General features: G+C 37.8%; 2 long non-coding RNA genes across 2 annotated transcripts; both read right to left on the bottom strand.

Annotated features, from left to right (window-relative positions):
* Nucleotides 1–958: 958 nt before the first annotated feature.
* On the bottom strand, nucleotides 959–17,020 carry LOC137177157 (uncharacterized). The gene is made up of 3 exons (XR_010925988.1): nucleotides 16,372–17,020; nucleotides 14,937–15,009; nucleotides 959–1,337 (listed from the first exon to the last, which is right to left on the bottom strand). It is a non-coding gene; the product is annotated as an uncharacterized lncRNA (long non-coding RNA).
* Nucleotides 6,899–12,166, bottom strand: LOC137177156 (uncharacterized). Its single transcript, XR_010925987.1, has 3 exons — nucleotides 8,667–12,166; nucleotides 7,555–7,622; nucleotides 6,899–7,402 (listed from the first exon to the last, which is right to left on the bottom strand). It is a non-coding gene; the product is annotated as an uncharacterized lncRNA (long non-coding RNA).
* Nucleotides 17,021–22,202: the final 5,182 nt, after the last annotated feature.

The raw sequence follows: 22,202 nt of genomic DNA on the forward strand, positions 1-22,202 counted from the left end.
TGAAGTATTCAGACATGAAAAACTCTCGCTGTGGTCCCCCCATATCATCTGCATCTTCTCCTACAAACTCAATGAGTGGTGAATGGGTCCAACAGAAAGTGGCTCTGGAGATTGCTTTAATGGTGCTCTCCAGAAACTTTTTTCCTCCTGATACAAATGGTGGATGCCAGGCCAACAGAAAGGTAATCCTCTTGAAAAGTGCTCAAAATGATGGCAAGTTCCACTTCCTCCTAAAGCATATAAAATGCCTGAAGTTCATAAGAAATGACTGGCAAAAAGGGTTGGTAACTTTGTGGGACAGGTGATCTTGGAAATCTTTTAAAAAAGTGGCAATATCCAATTCTTTTAATTTTGAGTATGTGAAATGCATTGTCTTTAACAATTCTTAAAAAAAAATATTCTCCCAGTTTTCTGTAGTGAAGAAAATAAATAAAACTTAGTGATGGAGAACTGTCACTTTCAAAAAGAACTGCAATAATGTTGTCCTCTTCCCCATCCTGAGAATCATCAGTGACAAAGTCACTGACAGGAGTCTTAAAAAAATCAGATTTCTTTCTTTTTAACTGCCAGTATTACATATTCAGGCCTTTCTAAAATTAATTTCAAGCTCTTTTTAAACCAAACCTTTTAGCACAATACTGACATTATAATGGGATTATTCTTCTGGTGTATTCTGATATTATTCTCTGTCAAATCTATGTAATAATGAATATTGAGACTGTTAATGACTGTAAAATGCAGTGTCACACATGGTTCCTGTTTTTAAACATATAAAATGCCTGTTTAGTGGTTCCACACATGCCCTTCTGAGAAAGACCTTAAAAGTACAAATGTTGTACTTCGTAGTCTGTAGCCCCCCAATGCCACTCACAAAAACAGAAACCATACAAATGGACAAATAACAAGTCACAAAATCAAAACTATTTTTATTTATTTATTTATTTTCATTTACATCCAACTGTCTTTTACTGAGGGTAGCTTTGAAAACTGAAAGGATGACTTTTTTATCTAGGATTATTAGGCATCAATATTACACATCAATCTGAATTAGCAAAAGTACATACAAAATGTATTATTTTTTTCCAATAAGGAGGAGGAGGGAGTGTGACCTGGGTGACAGCAGTTGAGGCCGAAGGTCTGGTGGCTGATGGTGCAGGGGACTGGGATGGACCTACATAAATGGCTGGGGGGTCAGTGGGTGAGGCTGTAGGTCTGATTGTTGTCAATGAAGCAGTGGGTGTGGCTGATGAAGAAGCAGGTAGAGACTGTGAAACTGTCTCAGGTCCAGCTGGTGGAGATGTTTCTGGTTGGGTATGAGTCCTTTCAGGTTCTGAAATCTTGATAGACAAAACAAACTGGAGTGTTGGCCCAAAACAACAACAAAAATTCACCTCTAATAGGCAATGTTATATTGGTCTGGGGAATAATATAAACCCTGCGTCTGCCAACTGCTGTCTTCAGCTCCTTCAGTGTATTTGTCTAAATTTTAGTCAGAACCCTGGATTTATCAGCTCTTGTAAGGTGAAATCCAATTACATTTAGGTTAAACGTGGGAAAGAGTCCACGCAAGTTGTACGTAACTTCTGTGTGAGAGTGCCCCTGGCAAATCATGAATCAAGATCCCTGGAATTTTTTTTTTTTTTTAAATTGTCAATATACTGTCTCAATAATTCATTTTGTTTGACTTAGTTTCAAAGCCTTATTGTTTCTTTACAGGCCATGAACAACATACTTTGCTGTATTTGTTATGTTTTCAGCATATGATGTCAGTATTTGTGCTATATGCACAAGGTCTACCTCATGATAAACACTGATTTTTGGATGTTTGGGGTGTTTGCTTGAGAAAATTAATCGGGGCAAGTCCTGCTCCATACATGTGTAAGATAAATGGCATTAGAATAAAATCATGTGACTTGTAGTCATGTAGTCATGTAGTATTAAGGTCTAAGAGATTACCCTGCTCTGTTATGAATTTGAGACACCAAATAAATGGCATAAAGATGACAGACTGCAATTAATATTATTTAATGTATGTGGACTAATGGTAAATGAAGCCAAAATTAAATGATGCATGCATTTTGATGCAGTCAAGTCTTGCTGCCAAGAGTGGAGCACAATGGTTGTCTTTTATTGTTTTCTGCATTGCACCCTGACCACACAGATATAAATAAACTTTATATCCAGCATTGTAAATATATAGTAATGTTGATAAATTAAATACCTGAAATTCAGGTGCGTGCTCACATTCAAAACCAATACAGTGTGTACATTACCTAAACCTATTCTGGTTAGCATTCTGTATGAGGTGGAAGGACAACTGAATCAGCATTTGGCAACAGGAAGAGCTTTACTCTTCAAACTTCAGTTGTGCTATTTGCAGGTGCCTTGTATTTCTGTACAAAACATAATGTAATATATTGTTAGAACTATTACATATGGTTATTCAACTGTGCCAGTAGCACCTCCAGCACATTAGGAATGTTAATTTCACTGTTACTTCACTGAGTTTGGCCAGATGACCATTTTCTTATAATAGATTTCGCTTTCTCTACCTTATCTCCCCACATACAGTCCACCATTATGAGAGAGGGCTTTCATGTTGTGTCCTCAGCCACAGACATAACATTTGATTATTTTTCTATTCATATGATAGCTTTTATTATCTCTGCCGTTATCTCCTTGTCTACAGCATGGATAGTTGTGGAGTATCTCATATTTAATAACTGCTAAAATCTTTTCAGACAAGCCACCTGACATCGAGAAGCTGGACCCCTTGAAGCACTGTATGAAGAAGTTATCATATTCATGGTGATAAGCATGTGGGGAGCTTCTCCAAAATTATGATAAATAATCCAAAAGTATGATCAATTATACACTGCTGTAGAAAAGGTATATTCTAAAAAACATTCTTGTTTGAATATTATCATGATAATATCTGCTTAACATTCTTCCAGTAATTGGATTAATACACTTATCCAGCAATACTGAGTTTTCTCCTATGGTTTTCTCCTACTTTCTGTAAGCTTACATTACACAGCAGCCAGCAACCAGCCATAGCTAGTTAACTGTTCAGGCCGGCTCGAACGTGAAGTGAAAAAGACCACACATGATGAATTTTGAAGCCACTAGCAAGTTAGCAGTGATAGTGAAAAGGAGAATTCTGACATTAACTCTGTAAACATAGCTTTAAATGTTAATGCTAATACTCATTTAAGAGGGCTGGTGTTCTGACAGTATGCGCTACCCACTCAGAATGAGCTACCAGTAGCTCATCATGTCAGACTAGTGTAATGAAGTAAGCCTCTCACTCATAATGAGCCACCCTAACAACAAATATCGTTTTAGTAGCTACTCAGGTCAGTTATGTGTGAGAAGCAGATATACAACTCCTATAAATGTAAAAAGTAGAATACTTCATCATTCTGTCAGGTAGGGAATATTTATCAGAAAGGACAACTACCTCAATAAATGTGGTTAAAAGTAGAGTAGCTGTCAGGTAGGAAATATCTATCAGAATGGACTGCTATGGTCTTCATACCAAAAAGAACTAGATATCTGTATAAAAAATACTTAAAACTGCAGCTACAACATGCTATTACACACAGATGCTTCAAAACACATTATTTCCATGCACACAAACAGCTAGTTTACTTGTCATAAGCTATTTGAAATACCTGAAAAATAAGAAATATTCTATTTTTTCTTGCTAATTTTGGAGATAACATTTTAATCTGGTCTAATTTCAGCTCTAGTCTAAGTTCATTTCTAGTTTAATTTACCTATAGAAAACTGCTCTCTTTACCATGAAAATCCCAGGTAGTTTAAAATTATGGGCATGTCCTCTGGAATATTTTTTTTCACCTCTGAAATGCTCTGCACTTGCACACATTGTGTCAGTAAGTCATTCTGAGCAGTAGCTCTATTTGTCAGGACACCAGGTAACAGTTACCTGTCATTGGACTTGCTCTTCTTTGCCTCTCAGATGTGTTTCTTGTGGCTGTCAGTATTTTGTCTTCATCCCTCTGCGATGCCAGTTCTCATCTTGCAACATCAAGTGCATTCCAAACACAATTAATAACATTATTAAAGTCACTTTCTGTGGCAGTTTCATGTGAAGTCTGGCCATGTCATCAGGAGCACTGGCCATTAACGTTATGTCCAGATGTTTGCTGCTACCTTCTGGTTATATTTGACTGTGTAAAAAGCGTGTAGAAGCCCCTTCAGTATTTATGAGTGTACTATTATATGGATCTATCTCGACTCTATGGACTCGAGATTACGAATTAAGTGCTGCATCATGATTGATAATTTCATGTGGGATCTATCTATCTATCAATCTATCTATCTATGTTAATTAGATTTCAGTGACAGGCTATTGTTTTATTTCCCACAAACGCTGATATAATTAATAACAATTTGTAATTAAAATAGATATAATAAAAAATTAATGAAATAGAATAGTGTCATGGTTCTCTAACTCTAGAGACTCTAGTGAGTCTGACTCAATATTCCTTAGTTGCCATTGTCCACCAGAGCACAGACTTTGTCTCTGTTTTGTGAAGACTGGACTGAGTGGGAAAAGTTTTTCTTCTGTACTTAAAGGTCCAGTGTGTAATATGTGTGGTATTTAGCGGCCTCTAACGGTGAGGTTCTAGATTGAAGCACCCCGTCGCTCACCCCTCCACTCCCCTCCCTAAGACTTTGGAGAGATTCCAGAAGCTACGGTGGCCTTCAAGGACAAGAAGGTATTTGCTGAAGATGTCATCGTCCACGACAACTTCGAGCATCTCTAACAAGTCAAGCGATGAGGTGAAGATGTATTTAATTATTTAGTCTATAATACTATAGGTAATAGCTCACAAGTAAGATAGCAATTATGAGTGTTTTAGTGTTTTGGTAATACAAGCTAACATTAGCACGTCATGCTAAACAAAATTTACGTTATTTTATTCTAACGTTAGGCATTATTGATAGTGAGATAGCGTTGGCAGGATAACGTTACATATTCTATTATCTGTTTGCAGAGTCAAGTACTGGAGGTTAGAGGATGAAGAGGGCGAGAAAGAGGGCGAGTTAGTGGTTCTGCTGCAGGCAGGGCCAGGCGAGGGAGGAGAGCAAACACCGGCACCGCGGAAGCAGGGGAAGAGGCTGGAAACCTTCCGAAGGGACCAAAGCGACTGAGGTTTGTGACGTTATTTATACAATTATTTTATCATATTCTTACCCGTTCTGCACGATATTAAAAATGCCAATACAACACAAAGTGGTATTTACATAGCAGCTCTGTGCTTTACATTACTGTAGTCTGTATAGTTTGATGTGTTATCAGTGTAATGTGAGTCAGTAGCCCCTTTTACACAGCCCGTTCAAGGCGGGAATACTGTGCCTGTAATCCGCCTCGCTGTTCTGTTTAGCCTTTATTCAGACCAAATCAGGTGGTGCAGTGCACAGCTGCAGGGTTGAAGAGGGTTTGAAGGTGTGTGGGTGTGTTTGTGCTTTAGAAACTAACTGCTGTGAAACAATCAGAAAATAACGTTTATCGATCTGATTCACCGGCTTCCTCACTAACGCTATTAGCGCTCCCTCTCTTCATTCACCCTCTAGCTCACTCGACCACAGCTGCTCTCTCTCTCTTTCTGTCGTCTTTTTAAATGAGTCGGGAAGCTGACGGAAAAGTCTAACTTTACTTTTAAGGCTATCAAACAAAGAGAAATGTCCTTCTCTTGGATCATCTTTATGGCTATAATACGGGTTCTTTGTATAAAAGAGGCTACTAAAAACATCAGCAACACTACTGAATGACTATATAAATACTATATAGGAACAGTATCGAGCAGCAATATTTTGACTTTTTTAAAAATCATGTTATTGTTGTAGACATGTTTGGGAACTCTAGACAGCCTACAATCCATATTCTGCACTACCATTACCATATTTCCAACATATCATGAAACTTATAACCTATAAAGCCTTATATGTGTTTTTCCTGTGTTTTATTTTTTCAGAAACTTCTTGAGGAGATGACCTTGGAGGAGCACGGGCAGCTCACCAGTGAACTGCTTCAGAGGTAGCCAGGGTTCATTTTTGATGTCTTGATGATGCATAAGTGCAGGCATGGTGTCCCACCGTTTGCTGGAGTGCCAGGGGTACCATGGTGTGCTTGTAGTAACTGTACAGACATGCCTACGCACCGGGAGAGGAAATGCTGTGGCCAATACTCTGCAGATTGTGTAATAATAATACCGCACTTCTCCCAGTACTGTCTTGAAAAGGCTTTTTATGCATTCACAGGTGGTACTGGGAGGACATTATGGTATTTGGCCAAACCAGGAAGCCTGGGGATGACAACCGGGAGTACCGTTATGCTGCCTATAGACATTTCATCTGTTGACAGCATGGCTCTTTAGGCCAGGGAAACTGACTTGTCATCCCCAGTTGCCGTATTTGGAGGATCAGGGACAAGTTCCCTGGTCCTCCAAAGACATCACACTGGTTTCACAACTGGCCTCTGAGTTTCCCTCCAGGTCCTCTGGAACGTCCACACAGTATCTCAGGTACTCACACACCTGCCTGTTCATCATCAAGGCATCAAATCATCTCATATTTATTTGTTACATTTCTGATATTTTATTTATTTTATACTTGTTCTATACATTTTCTATATTTATATATTTTCTGGATAATTATTAAACTTTTTGTTTATATATTCACATTTGTTCAACTTAAATGTGCAAGTTTACCAAATAAAAGATATTCATCAGATGTGCTGTGATAATTGTAATGATAAACATATTAATATATATTTATACAATGACAGTATTTCCCTGCAGTCAGTATATTGTCCATACCACTGATCCTCAGAACAGGGCACTGTAATACATGTTATGGATTAATTTTCATTGCCACTTCAGGTTATGTTAACTGTAATTCACTAGTTTGAACCACAAAATAAAAATATAAAAAACAACACCAAGAATAATGACATTTGTAATAAAAATATATTTTATTTAACAGAAACATTTTTGGACATCCTTTTCAATCTGGACAATAAAAGGATAACATAAACATGCAGCTTTTACTGTTTAAACAAACATTTTGACAGCTTATTCTGTGTTCTTCAGAGTTGATTCTGATAAAGACAGAATAATCTATCAAATCATTAGTCTGTTTGAACACTAAAAGCAGTGTGATTAAACTTATCTGATCACCTTCCAGCAGTCAAATTGCTGCACATATAATAGCTGACAAGGGTCAGACCAATACCACACCAAAGGTATTCAATTTGCTGCTTTGGATGAAGATGCTCTCATGGCAGGAACAACACCCATGATTCACTGGCACTGCTGTTCCTCATCTGCTCCAGGAGCTGTGTGTAGAGCAGCAGCTGCATAGAAACCTGCTTCTGTGGAAGACAGTACCATTACACATAGAGTTAGTTTACTATTTCATACATTTTATACAGTTGTACATGTGAAAATAGTGCTATTTAACCAAGAGTAGGACTTACAGGGTAAGTTAATATGCTACATAGGCAAACAAATGTGTATCACTTACCTAGACCTCTCCTGACTTGATCTGCAATACATGTCACAGACATGGTGAATAATGCCAACCCATAGTGCCTGAGAAAAATAAAACAGCACAAATGAATGAACTTACTATTATAAATCATCTATCTATCTATTTATTTATCTAATGTGCTCACCAGAAACTGTTCAACCTTATTCCATGCAGATTTTCATCCCAACAACAGACTAGATCAGATTATTTAATTGATTAACACACTTTCAGTCAGAGACAAGTAGCTATTCAGTGAAATCAACTTTTGTTGTCTTTGGTTGTAATGAAAACCAACGTACTCCCAGCCATCAATGGCACACAGCGAAATACCCCTGACCTATTAGACAGTCACTTTAGGATGAAGATAAAGGCAATACCATGCATTGATGCTACAGGACCTCTCTCATAGCTGGAGAAACAACAGCAACATTAAGAAAATAAGTGCTTTATGACACAGTCACAAACCCTTGTAATACATTATGTTACGTCCTAAGATGCTGGGAGCCTTGGCTGGCCTGGATAAACACACCAAAATAAATAACAGAAAAATTCTGCTTCTGACTGATAAATGTAAAATTAAAACTCTGGTAGCAATTACATGTTTTTCAACATTGAAATGGGGAAAACATTACTTGTGTTGGACTAAGCTAACTTTGCCCCCCAATGTGCTCCTAAATGACAAATTAGGAGCAAACAATGAAATCATGGAGCACTGTGAAAAATATAAATATAAATTCACAGGATGTATTAACTTGGTAATGAGCAGACTTCTCAGTTTATCTTTCACACTAACTCATTACTCTGACTTACTGTCTTTAGCACATCACCAGCGCTAAATATCTTAGTTATCAGTCAATGTGTCGTCTTACTGCCACAGAAAATGAATAAATCGTTGGGTTATTAGCACGACGTCGCCTCCCTGTTGTCTCTTGTCAGACCACCAGCTCTGTGGGAGGCACAAACTGAAGCTAAAGTGTGCTAATATTTAACGTTACGTGGCGGCGTTTCTTTTCAGGAAAACTAATGTACTGCTAATTAACATCGTACATCATCTAGGTTTTGAACCATTACCAGCGGGGCAAAATAAATATACATTACACTCTTACCTGTCCAGCAGTAAACAGGAAACTTCGGTGTCAGTCTGCAAACATTTCTCTCATCAAGGATTTCCATCTGGGTTTGTCCTCGTTTTATGCTTGTCCCGATTTTGTTTAGCTTCTTCATGTTTTTGTTTCTTTGACGACGACATTTCATGCTCCTGTCATTTTCTAAATAAGTATGATCCTCCATTTATCAGATTTTGGTTTCAAAAACTTCTCACAATACAAAATGTTTGGTCCGTTCTTCTTCGTTTTAAAACCGGTGCATTTCCGGTAGTCGCCCACTGAATCTAAAACGCGTAAGGCCCTCACTGGAGTCAGTTAGGTTTGTCCGCTCTACGCTACTGTAGAAACATGGCAATGCAACATGGCAGCCACCGTGAAGGGGGACCCGCTCCCATGTAGATATAAAGGGCTTATTTCTAAGGTAACAAAAACACAACAATTATTATTTTCAGCTGATTAGACACTAATTAATAGATTATTTATAAGTATATCTTAAATTTTTACCAAGTCTGTTGTTTTAGATGTTATTAAATACTACACACTGGACCTTTAAATCATTTTTCACATATTGCAGTGATTGCAGAGGTAGTGATGTGCTGCAGTAAGCAGCAGTATTGAGTAATTTCCGGTTGCCGACTATGTATACTGATAGCATTTTTGCTGCTCTCAACTCAACTCAACTCAACTCAACAACGTTAATTTTGCTATGCTCCTCATTACTGTGGATAAATATCCGCTGTATATTCAAACCTACACTAGTTCTGCTCAAACACTTTTCGCTCTCTCCTTCTTTTAGTGACTTTTCTTGCTAATCCCACAGCTGTTAGTTATTTTAACTCAGCGTTAGCTTAGCAGCTAACTTAGCTAAGCAGTTAGCAATGGCTTGTCTCTCTCCCTCTTGCTCTACTGCTCTCTCTTGCTCAGTGTGTCATATGTTTAGCTATTCCTCAGCCTCCTTTAGTGAATGGTAATGTTAATAGTACATTAGTTAATGGTACATGTAATAAATGTAGTTAATTTGCAGTGTTGGAGGCAAGGCTCAATGAAATGGAAGTGCAGCTCCAGGGAAAACCAATCATTGGCTAATGTAGTTAGCCAGCGCCCAGTAGCCATACTATGTACCAAGAGACGTCAGTCATATCATAACAATACTTGCGTACATTCCTCCAAAGGCAACTGCTGAAGTTCCATGTGAAGTTCTCCATGAAACTGTTGCCAGGATACAGACTAAACATCCTGAGGCACTTGTATTAATATCTGGAGATTTCAACCATGTGAAACTGTCTTCCCACTTGACAGGATTTACACAGTTTGTTAATTGTCCTACCAGAGAAAGTAAAACACTTGATCTGCTATATGCCAATGTCAAAGAAACTTACAGAGCTACTGCCTTATCACCAGTGGGCCGGTCAGATCACAACCTGTTTTTTCTGCAGACCTGCTACAAGCCCTGTGTGCTGAGTCAGCCTACAGCTACCCTCACAGTCAGGAAATGGACACCTGAGGCTAGTTAGGCTCTAAGGGACTGCTTTGAATGCACAGATTGGAATGTGCTGCTGGAAACAGACGGGAACAGGATGGACATTGACAGTCAGGTTGATTGTTTTACTGAGTATATCAACTTCTGTAGAGATATAGTCATACCTACAAAGACTGTATGATGTTTCCCCAATAACAAACCCTGGATCACAAGTGACATAAAAGCAATTCTCAACCAGAAAAAGGAAGCGTTTAGAGATGGTGGTGAACAACTGAACACCTCAAAAATAAAGGAAATTATCATGGATTTCCCCCTCTGGAGCCAGTGAAAATCTGTGGGGTGGACATTTAAGCGGTGCACACCTACAAATATCTAGGGGTCCTTGTGGATGACAAGCTGGACTGGTCCTCTAACACCGATGCCCTCTGCAGGAAGGGGCAGAGCCGTCTGTTCTTCCTGCGGACACTGAGGTCCTTTGATGTGTGTATGGAAATGATGAACATGTTCTACCACACGGTGGTGGCCAATGCACTCTTTTTTGCTGCAGTGTGCTGGGGAGGCAGCCTTACAGACAAAAACACCAAGCGATTAGACAAGCTGGTCAAAAAAGCGGGCTCAGTGCTGGGCAGGAGATTGGACCTGCTAAGATCTATGGTGGAGAGAGGCACACTGAACAAACTGAAAGTTATAATGGACAATAGCAGACACCCTCTCCACAGCCTCCTGGAGCAACAGAGGAGTAGCTGCAGCAATTGGCTCCTCTCATTGTGCTGCAGAACCAAGTGATTCAGGAGATCCTTTGTCCCCACAGCAATAAGACTGTTCAATTCCTCCTGAATTGACCAGATAGTTTTTTGTTTTTATATTTTGATGAGCTCTTGACAATTTGAATTTCCCTTCAGGGATCAATAAAGTAATATCTATCTATCTATCTATCTATCTATCTATTAGAGCAGTTACCCACCCAAAACCCCATAGGAACTGTGTCTGTCCCCTGACCACTTAAATCAACTAAATCTAAAGTAAACAGAAGAAGATTCATTCATGAAAATCTAAAGAAAATTAACACCACCACTGCAATAGTACAACAAAATAGGAGAATTAAATGTGGAGTATTAAACATTAGATCTCTGTCATCGAAAGCCGTATTAGTAAATGATCTAATCTCAGATTATCATATTGATTTATTTTGTCTAACTGAAACCTGGCTGTATCATGTAGAATATGTGAGCCTAAATGAATCCACACTCCCCAGTCATAGTAATACTCACATTCCTCGAGACACCGGCCAAAGAGATGGAGTTGCAGCCATTTCCAACTCAAGCCTAATTATCAGCCCTAGAACTAAATTTAATTATAACTCATTCAAAAGCCTTGTTCTTAAGCTGTCTCACCCAACCTGGAAAACTTTACAGCCAATTCTATTTGTTATACTTTACCGTTCTCCTGGCCTGTACTCTGAATTTAAATTCTCAGAGTTGTTATCAAACTTGGTCCTTAGTACAGATAAAGTAATTATAGTAGGTGATTTTATTATTCATGTGGACATCTATAACGCTATCGTTATAGATGTCCACATGAATAATAAAATGCTAAGACTATTCTTAGCACTGCGTTTATCTCATTATTAGAATCAGTTGGCTCCTCTCTGAGTGTAAACAAACACTGTCTTAACCATACTCTCAACCTTGTTCTGACTTATGGCATTTAAATTGAACATTTAATAGTTTTTCCATAAAATCTTATTTTATCAGACCATTACTTAATAATTTTTGAATTCCTATTACTAGACTACATGCCATTAGACAAAAATGTCTTCAGATGTCTATCGGATAGTGCTGTACCTAAATTTAAGGAAGCTGTTCCATCAGTATTGAATTCAATGCTGTGTCTCAATACTACAGAGGACTCTTATGCTAATTTTAGTCTCTCCCAAATTGACAATCTTGTTGATAGTGCTCCATCGCCCCTTTAAAAAGGAAGATAATAAAACATAGGGGGTCAGCCCCATGGAATAACTCCCAACCTCGGAAATTAAAGCATACATTGCGAAAATTTGAAAGGATTTGGCATTCCACCAAACTGAAGAGTCTGGCAAGATAGTCTTAAAACATATAGGAAGGCCCTGTGTAATGCCAGAGCTGCCTATTACTCTTCATTAATAGAGGAGAATAAAAACAGCTGTAGGTTCCTTTTCAGCACTTTGGCCAGGCTGACAAAGAGTCATATCTATATTGATCCATGTATTCCTATAGCTCTCAGTAGTACTGACTTTATGAGCTTCATTAATGATAAAATTCTAACTATTAGAGACAAAATTCATCACCTCTTGCTCTCAACAGGCACTGATTTATCCCCAAACACAAGAACTTTAGAAACAGCTTTAAAACCTGATATATATTTAAACTGTTTTTGTCCAATTGACCTTCCTGAACTAACATCAACGACTTCTTCATCTAAACCATCAACCTGTCTCTTAGACCCCATCCCAACTAGGCTGCTTAAGGAAGCCTTAGTTAGCACTTCTTTAAAAGATATGATCAATCTGTCTTTGTTAACAGGTTATGTACCACAGTCCTTTGAAGTAGCTGTAATAAAAAGCCTACTCTTGAGTCAGGCGTTTTAGCCAACTATAGACCTATATCTAATCTTCCCTTTCTCTCTAAGATCCTTGAGAAAGCAGTCACCAATCAGTTATGTGACTTTCTACATAACAATAGTTTATTTGAGGATTTTCAGTCAGGATTTAGAGAACATCATAGCACAGAGACAGCACAGGTGACAGTTACAAATGATCTCCTAACTGCATTGGACAAAGGACTTTTCTCTGTACTTGTCTTGTTAGATCATAGTGATGCATTTGACACCATTGACCATAACATCCTTTTACAGAGACTGCATTAGGCTGGTTTAAATCCTATTTATCAGATCAATTTCAGTTTGTACACGTTAATGATGAACCCTCCATGCACACAAAAGTTAGACATGGAGTTCCACAAGGCTCTGTGCTTGGACCAATTCTGTTCACCTTATATATGCTTCCTTTGGGTAAAAATATTTGGAAACACTCCATAAATTTTCATTGCTATGCAGATGATACCCAATTATATTTATAAATGAAGCACAGAACTCCAAGCATGCCTTAAGGACATAAAGACCTGGATGACCTGCAATTTTTTTCTACTAAACTCAGACAAAACTGATGTATTGTGCTCGGCCCTAAACACCTTAGAAACACATTATCTAATGACATAGCTACTCTAGATGGCATTGCCCTGGGCTCCAGCAGGGACCTTACGTTTGATCAGGACATGTCCTTCAACTCCCACTTGAAACAAATTTGATGTTTTGTGATGAGACTGAAAAATAAAAAAGAGATCCACCCATTCCACCCATGTACTATTTACTCTAAGCTATTCCACCCCAAAGCTGACTTATTATATTATTATAAACATGAGCATGTAAGTTTATAGGATAGTATGTAAAACATATGCTGGAGTACTACCTCAAAGACACTGATATGTGTGAAAACAGTATTTAATAGGCTACTCTATCAAAAGAGTAATCACAACTACAAGCCAAGTATACTTAAACTTTATGTATAATGCAAGAATAATAAGAATAAGAATAAACTGAAAGCATACTCTCTCATTTTTAGTTTAAAAGAAAGACACTAACAGCACATTTGAATAAATTTTTTGTAAGGGCCCTTATTCTGAAAACAGGTGTGCTACAGGATTGTGCTCAGTCCAGCACTCTTAACCCTCTTCACCCCTGATTGCACCCCCATTCCCCCCTGTAACACTATAGTGAAGTTCACTGATGACACCACCATAGTGGGATTCATATCTGAAGATAAGTTGTGGTGTACAGACAACAAACTGGTCCCTTCACACCACAAAAACCACGTAAATGGAGAGGAGGTGGAGAGTGTTAACAACATCAAGTTCCTTGGAGTATACATAATGAAAGAACTATCATGGTCCTTCAACACCTCCCACCTGCTGAAGAAAATGTTTACCACAGCACCATAGAGAGCATCCTCTCCCACTGTGCCATAGTGTGGTATAACAGCTGCACTGCAGAGAACAGGAAAAACTTATTCCAGGTAGTTAAAGCAGCACAGCAGATTGTAGAAACTGAGCTACCAGTTCCTACGATCTACAATCTGTGTATTCTAACTGACAAGAGAGCTAGTAACATCAGCAAGGATTCAACCCATCCAGGACACAGTGTGTTTGTCCCCCTGCTATCTGGGAAGAGATATTCCCCCACTGTTAAGGACTGAGTACTTTAAAGTCAGCCTTGCACATCCACCCCCCATTATTGCTAATGCACTCCAGGGCATTCTGTCACATCCTTTATAAGCTAATAAATATGTCTATAGACTGCCTCATTGTAGGAATGTGCAAAACATATTTTATGTATGTATATTTTAATCAAATTTTTTTACAATGTGCTAAGCCCTTCTTTTTTTTAATGTATACTATTCTTTTGATTTATTTCCTTAGTACTCTTACTGTTGCTGTTTTCTGAGGGTTGCCACACCAATGTTTCTTAGGTCTTATGCAGGTCACTGTGAGGTTGGCAGAAACCAAATAATGTGTTACTTTAACACTTAAAATATCAAATGCATTTGATGTGTCATCAGTCTCCAGGGATAAATATAGACTTTCAAAGGAATATACCAAGTCAATGTTATATGGTGTGTATGTGAGGCAGCACATAAACATAGACACACCAAAGAAAAGAAAGGGTTTATGTTGATAATGAGGCAGATTTGACATTACCCTCATTGGGATGTGGTGTTTATTTCTCTGCCTCTTCTTCCCACAGTTCCCTCTAACCACAACTCCCTGTGTCCTGACAAACCGAGAGACAGAGACAGAGAGGAAGAGAAAAAAATGGAGAGGTGAAGAAAGAGAGAGCAACCCACAGACCACATAATGGTTGTGGCATCAGTTATATGGCTAGAGAGAGGGAGAGAGAGACTTCAGCTTGACTTCTGTGTGTGTTTGGCTCACCCTCAGCCAACTTCCCATCTATGATGTCTTCAGAAGCATACAAAATAAAACGAAACACTTCAATTTAATATATTTTATATGCAGTACTCCAAGAAAGTAGGTAAAGGGTAAATAAAATAGAATACTTATAGGAATATAACAAATCCAGTGAATTAAACTAAATCAAGAATTCTAATGGGTTGGCTCAAATGGAAATTGAATAATCAGTAACATCATTACTGAGGTGTCCAAAATAAAAACAAATCCTATTGTACTGTATTTAATTATCAGGACAGTGTACAGTTTTTAACATAAATGATGCACTGCACCAGAGTTAGCTCAAAGCTAATTTACATCTGTAGTCCCCCACAATCAAAACATACAACAGCACAACAACAAACAGTTTAAAGCAAAAAACACACAGAACACATTATACAAAATACAAATCTACATACAATAGCACATCACATACACCCACAATGTCAACCAGAAATCAACAATACAAGCATGTCAAACAAACCAAACCAAAGGCAAGATTATTTACCATGAGATCAAATCCACACTCAGTGGCCACAGAGCTGAGCAGCCTGCATGCACTGGGTGAAAGTCACAACAAAAATAATTAGTGCGTCCTCACACAATAGGTGACAATGGTTGATGATGTTGGTGATGCTGGGACAACTTTATGGTGGTAGTTTGTGAGCCACTGTGGCTGGTGGGCTAATGGGTAACTTGCTATGCTCTTATATAAAATTAAATGGTTGGACACAGCTAAAATGTTAGTGTTCTCCATTTTTGACTCTCTGGCTCTCCGGTCTCTCAATGGTCAACACTGTCAAGACTGAAAACAGCCAATGCCAAGACAATCAGGGCCAGGCTGGGAAAATCATTCAGGCCGTGAAATATAGCGCTAAATATAGCCCTGGTCAGGCCACCTTAGTGCATGTGAATAGCAAACAAATAGCCAACAACTGCTTATGGCTTGATGCCACTGGGCGCATGTGCACCACGTTCTGGCTCTGACACGACTGCTGGAGCTGATTGTGGCCATCAGGCATGATTTTGAGGAAATTAGAAAGGGAACTACCACTTTTATTATTGATTGTCCAGTTTCTTGGCAGCTTTAACATTGACAGGGGACGATGATGACGCATTAATAACATTAGCTACGTTAGCTAGATAGCAAGTGTTAGCTAGCTAGCATGTTTATTTACTGACTAACCTGGCCGCTGTGGTCCCTTGTGTGCACACATTTGGTCAATTTTGCCACATTTAGCAGCATCTCCTGCAAGCTCCTTTCTTTTTTTCTCTCTTTGCCTCCACATTTCTCTTTTTTCCACCGTTCATCTTGCTGCTATGTCATTTAACCGCACTAACTGCCAGCTACTCTCTCACTCTCTCTCTCTCTGTCTCTCTCTCTTGATTTGCTCTCTACCCCTCTACCATACTTGGCTGTCACAGTGCTTCGCCAGTGTTGCGTTCAGGGTCAAAAAAAAAAAAAAATCTGCAGCCTGCGCAAGCCTGTCAGGCCATTTAGCAGGCCAGGCCACTGGGAAAAGTCTTGGTGCTCCCGAGTGTCAGTCCAGGCCTGAAGACAATGAAGAGGCTGTGTTGGTTGGGAGTGTTCAAAGGCTTATCAGACACCCAAACACAGCACACTGGTTTATAATACTCACAGATAAGATTTTACAATGTAGTAATCCACCCGAAATGTGCGCCAATAAATAATTTCTAATTGTGTATAACAGTCACTCTAGATACCCAGGCTTAGTTTGCCATCATTTTGCAGTGTGTTTTTAAATCCACTCAGTGACATCATCAGTCTGACATTAAAGCTGAATTTCTTTTGAATGTTTAACAGCCATCATGCTTTGCTTGCTCCACAGAGTAATGAATAATCTGAATCTGAATCTATCTCAAGCTAACTGCATGTATTACTGCATGTTCACATGCAAAGTCAACATGTGATGTTAAAGCGTTTAGATATCTCTCAGCTCTTACAACACCTCCTCATATCTCTGTCTATCTGTGTTCACATCTCCACTCACTATTCAGCCATAAAGATTAGACATTTTTCTTCAAAGTCCACAGGTTTGTATAAAGTCCAGAGGTTACCTCTACCTGGTTAACAAGACCCACCTGAGACACCAACAGTCATTCCTCTCCAACACCTGACACACTCAAACACACAGCTGACCAACACATGAAGGTGAGTGATCGAGAGTCCGGGTTTTCATTTCAATTAAGTCAAGTTTTCTCTATTTTAAATGAATGACCACAGATATTTTACAATATTCAGCTTAATTATTTCTGTATTTAGTAAAAGATGTGTATTAAAAATACACAAAGAATAGCAAAAATTAGTTTATATTTTAGTATAGAAATTTGTATCAACCCAGACAGGTGAAAACTGGTATTTGGTTGTATTTTTGGTTCATTATGCAGTGAAATAAAATTTAACGATGTGCTTCGTATATTACAAATAAAATAACTAGTTCCCATTTAAGAATAACATGACATGTGTGGAATTTCTTTTTTTATTTATTTTTATTTTTTATTTATATTTATAAGCTTCATATTACCAATTGTATTTCATTTTATTCTAATGAAACTTTTTTGAGTTTTCTAATAGGTGATGTGGTCTTATATCTTCAAATGTCATAATGATCAGTTCAGGTTTTCCCATTTCTTCAACCCCAACCATTTATAAAATTTCAAGCTCACACTTCCCAGTTACAATCGAATGAGGACTTGCAAACAGAGAATTTATTGATTGAACCTGTAAATGTGTAGGTTTAAACTGAGAGTTAGACAAAGATGTGTTGCCAGACAGAAAGTGAGCAGCTCTGTCCCGACCTGCTCACATTGATAGAGTCATGTGTTTTGCTGCATAGAGATGTTACTAGGTGTTAATGCAGTCAACATGATCTCAATCCAATAGTGTCTAGGTACTGCTAAAAGGCCTGATGCTAGCTCATACACACTGTAATCTCCCTGCAATTAACAAACTGTCTGGGCAACTCGATACACACTGGAGAAGAAGAGAAGAGTAAAGAGGCACAGAGATGAACATTACAGCAACATTATCTACCATTTTTTACTCGATAGATTCTTTTGGCAGTTTAAAATGGCAGTTTTAAATATGTAATATTTTGCTGAGAACTCAGTAATTTCTCAAAAAACTATTGAGCTGTATTCCACTGCATATTTTAATACAAATCTTTGAGGACTTGCAGGCTCCATAGTCCATAGTAGTTAAATAAATCAAGAATTAAAAAATATCAAAGGGATAGTTCAACATTTTTGGAAACATGCTTATCTACTCTCTTTTTGAGTCAGGATGTGGTTAACCTAGCTTAGCATAAAGACTGGAAGCAGGGGGAAACAGCTAGCTTGGCTCTGGCCTAAGTTAAGTCTTGCCATTTGTTTCCTTGTGTTGCACTAAACAGATGAGGATTCATACTCCAGGCAGCCTGAGTATTGGCACCAAATATAAAGGCAATCTGGACTGTAGAAATCCTACTGTGGATGGTGACGAATGTGACCGTTGTTAAGTCCACAACCCTCCTTTTAACATTCCTCTCCTTCTCCCCTTCTTATTATTCCCTCTTTTTGTCTTTTCATTCCCTCTGTCCTTTCATCTTTTCTGACCTCTTACCATGTTAATTTCTAAGCCCTTTCTTTTTCTCCATTTTATTCCATCTCTTAAAATTGTTATTTCTGCTCATCTGGCTATCCCTCTTACATTCTTCATGTTTTTCCATCTATCCTTCCATTTCTACTTTTAATTATCTGTCTCTCTTTATCTTTGTCTACACATCTGCCTATACTTCTTGTTCTCTCTCCCTGCATCTCTCATCTCTTCTTCTCTTCAGATACCTTTTTCATTTTTTTTGACTTCTCTCTTTTTTCATCCATCTACCTCTTCTCCTTTGCTTAACCCAACTTGTTTTGCTTTCATTTATCTTTCACTTCTGCTCATCTTTCTCTCAAGTCTTTATTCACACCTTTTCTCTTTTTAGCCTTTCCCTCAATTTTGTCTTCTCCTGATCTCTTAGCCACTTCTATATCTCCTCTCTCTATTTACAGTATTTCTTCTTTCTGTTTTTTCCACCCCTCTTTCCTTCCATTTTCTATCATCAGTTTCTTTTTTTACTCTCTCATTATGTCTTTTTCCATCCATTTTCCCCTCCACTTGTCATCTTTACCCTCTTGCTCTGTTCATCCCTTCTCTCTCCACGTATCTCTTTCTATCTTCAGGTGTTATCTGCCTTTTTTAAGCAGAGGGCAATTAAGCCTTCAGTCTCATTAATAATACATTGTTAAGCTCATTAATTATTAACCTAAATTGCTGATTTAAGTTTCCGTTCCCTTGACACAAACAGCCACCAGGGGACACACACACACACAGACACAGACACAGACACACACACACACACACACACACACACACACACACACACACACACACACAAAGAGGTCACTTGCTCTTAAAGGTGACGGATGGATTGAGTTTCTCCTGCTCTCCTTCTGATCTTCTCTTTTTATCCTTTTGTTTTCTACAGTGTGTGTGTGTGTGTGTGAGTGTGTGTGTGTGTGAGAGAGAATATTCACACTGATTCTGTAGTTGTAGATGGTCAATCATGGTTCTCAGATCAATACACTTGATTGAGTGTAAATGAAAAGAGTGCAGCAGCTACTAAAACTAAGTGTCACCATGTTTCTGTGCTTTGTTTACTGAGGCAGCAGACAACAGGGAATACAGATGTTTTTATTAGAGAACAGAGTCTCAAGTTTACATATTAAATAAGATGAGCTGATTTTTCAGTCAATCAATTGGTAGAAAACAATCAATTAAACTTTTCAAGTAAAAATACTGATACATTTGTAGTTAGGTAAATTTCTAGTGATACAAAGATGCTGAGATTAAAGCTGCATGATTTTTGTTGTTGTTTTTTCCACTTGGGAGTAAAAACAAGTATTAAACAAAATTCTGACATATTATCTGCTTATGAAGTTGTCAATATGTTAGCAAGCAGTTGATTTGGAATCGTGTTTGTGTCCACCTGATGAACATTCACTCTCCTTTTATCTCTGTTTTGGCCTCAACTAACTTCTATATATATAAATTATTTGGCTCTTTAGCTGCTAAATGCTCCACTATGTTCACCACCTAATGTATAGAGTTGGAAAATGTGTCACTTTTCGCCCCCAAGTGGAAGTGTCAAAAACTGTAAATATCACTTGTTTAATGTCTGAACGTTTACTTAATGAATTGTTTTTGACTTGTAATTTTGGTGATTTATATAAAGCTGTCCTGTTTTCAAAAGTATACACTAATCTGACAAAGATCCAAAATAGTCAGAAATGTGTTTACTAATGTTCAGGTATTAAAACCTTGAAAATACTGTTTCTAAGCACCATGACTTATTACATTTTCCCCATCTGTTGTGTAATCTGTTAATTCTTTTTTTCTCCTTTATCTCTCTGTTGAACTCTGTACATTGTTATCTTGACACACCTTTGGACTTAACCTTGACTTTCACACATGGAGACACAGTACTGTTTATTAGTAACATATTCAATCTGTCTGATTACATATTCCTCCCTTTCTGTACTTCTCTCTGTGTGTTTATGCTCCTTTTCTATCTCTCACTCTGTTTCTTTTGATGCCCTTTTTGTTTTTTGTGCTTTTTCTTCTTCCTCTTCTGCTTTTCTTTCCTCCACTCCTTTCCCTCTTTGAAAGAGGTGTTGTGGTACTCCTTATATATTTACAGCATTGACTGAATATGAAGCATTCACTCATCTGCATCTTGTGTTTGTGTGTTGGTTAGAGTCATCTCTCAGCACTGTGAGGGTGGTTGGAGTTCCTGTCAATCATCAGGCAGACATGGATGGGGACTGTATTTGATTGTGACATGTCACTGTCAGTAACAAGGATTCATCCTGTTGTGATGCTGCAGGCTGACAGGAAATCACTGTTACTGGTAGTGAGTGTTACACACACACACACACACACACACACACACACACAAAGTTTGAATTTAGTGTTTTCAGCATCTCCACTTAACATCTCTGCTTAAAAATTCTAATGTTTTGAAGGTTTTGAATGGAGAAATATTCTTTTATGACTTTAACTGAATGTTAAAGGGTCAGCCATTATTTACTGTACAACATTAGGATGAATCTGTTTTTGTCAATGATTGAATGATGAGGATAATGAGACTTTTTAACTGCATGATGATGAGGAATAAAATACATTATCAGCACATTTGTTTGTGTGTGTATGTGTCATAAATGTAGTTTTTTGTTCTTTGAATTTAAGAGAAAATGGTCACCTGCAGACATAATCAAACTGCTATGTGTAGGGAAACCTTTCAGCAGAATGCCTTGTGTGTGACTTTGTGGATTCTCAAGAGCCAGAATTACCATTAATATTTTATAGCAGTTATGAAACAGTTTTATTGGAAATTAAAAAAAATGTTTTTAAGGTAGTACAAATTTAAGTTTGAGATAAATTTCATTTGCTGATAAACTGCACAAATTGAACTCTTTCAATTTAATGTTTAATGATGCATACACCAGAAATATTCAGTGTTAAGCAGGATTAAATTGTGTTAATCCAAAGGCATTTTAAACACTTCAAAAATGATTAGGTGAGACTTGAACAAATGAAGTTTGTGACCAAGAAAAGCTCTGAGGCCACATGGTAATAGCACAATTATTGTTATTAGTTAAATATTACAATTATTGTTTCTCTGCCCTGAGAAGAATAAAAAACACTGTATGCTTGGAATATTTTGGCACAGAAATGGTTACATTTATAAGAAATCAAAAATATCAAAATATATATAATATAATTCCAGTATCAGGAAAACTATCAGCAGCTTTAGTCCAAATAAACAGCATCAATACCAGACTTTAAAAAGTAAGTCCTGCTTTAAAAATGGTACGAGGTATCTGCAACAAATAAGGTTTCATCTGGTCTGACAAATATCTATGCTGTAAATTTACAAGCTCATCATTTGTTATATGTGGCTTCTGAAATCTTCA

The sequence above is a fragment of the Thunnus thynnus genome, chromosome 24 (genome assembly GCF_963924715.1).
Source record: "Thunnus thynnus chromosome 24, fThuThy2.1, whole genome shotgun sequence".
Taxonomy (NCBI): domain Eukaryota; kingdom Metazoa; phylum Chordata; class Actinopteri; order Scombriformes; family Scombridae; genus Thunnus; species Thunnus thynnus.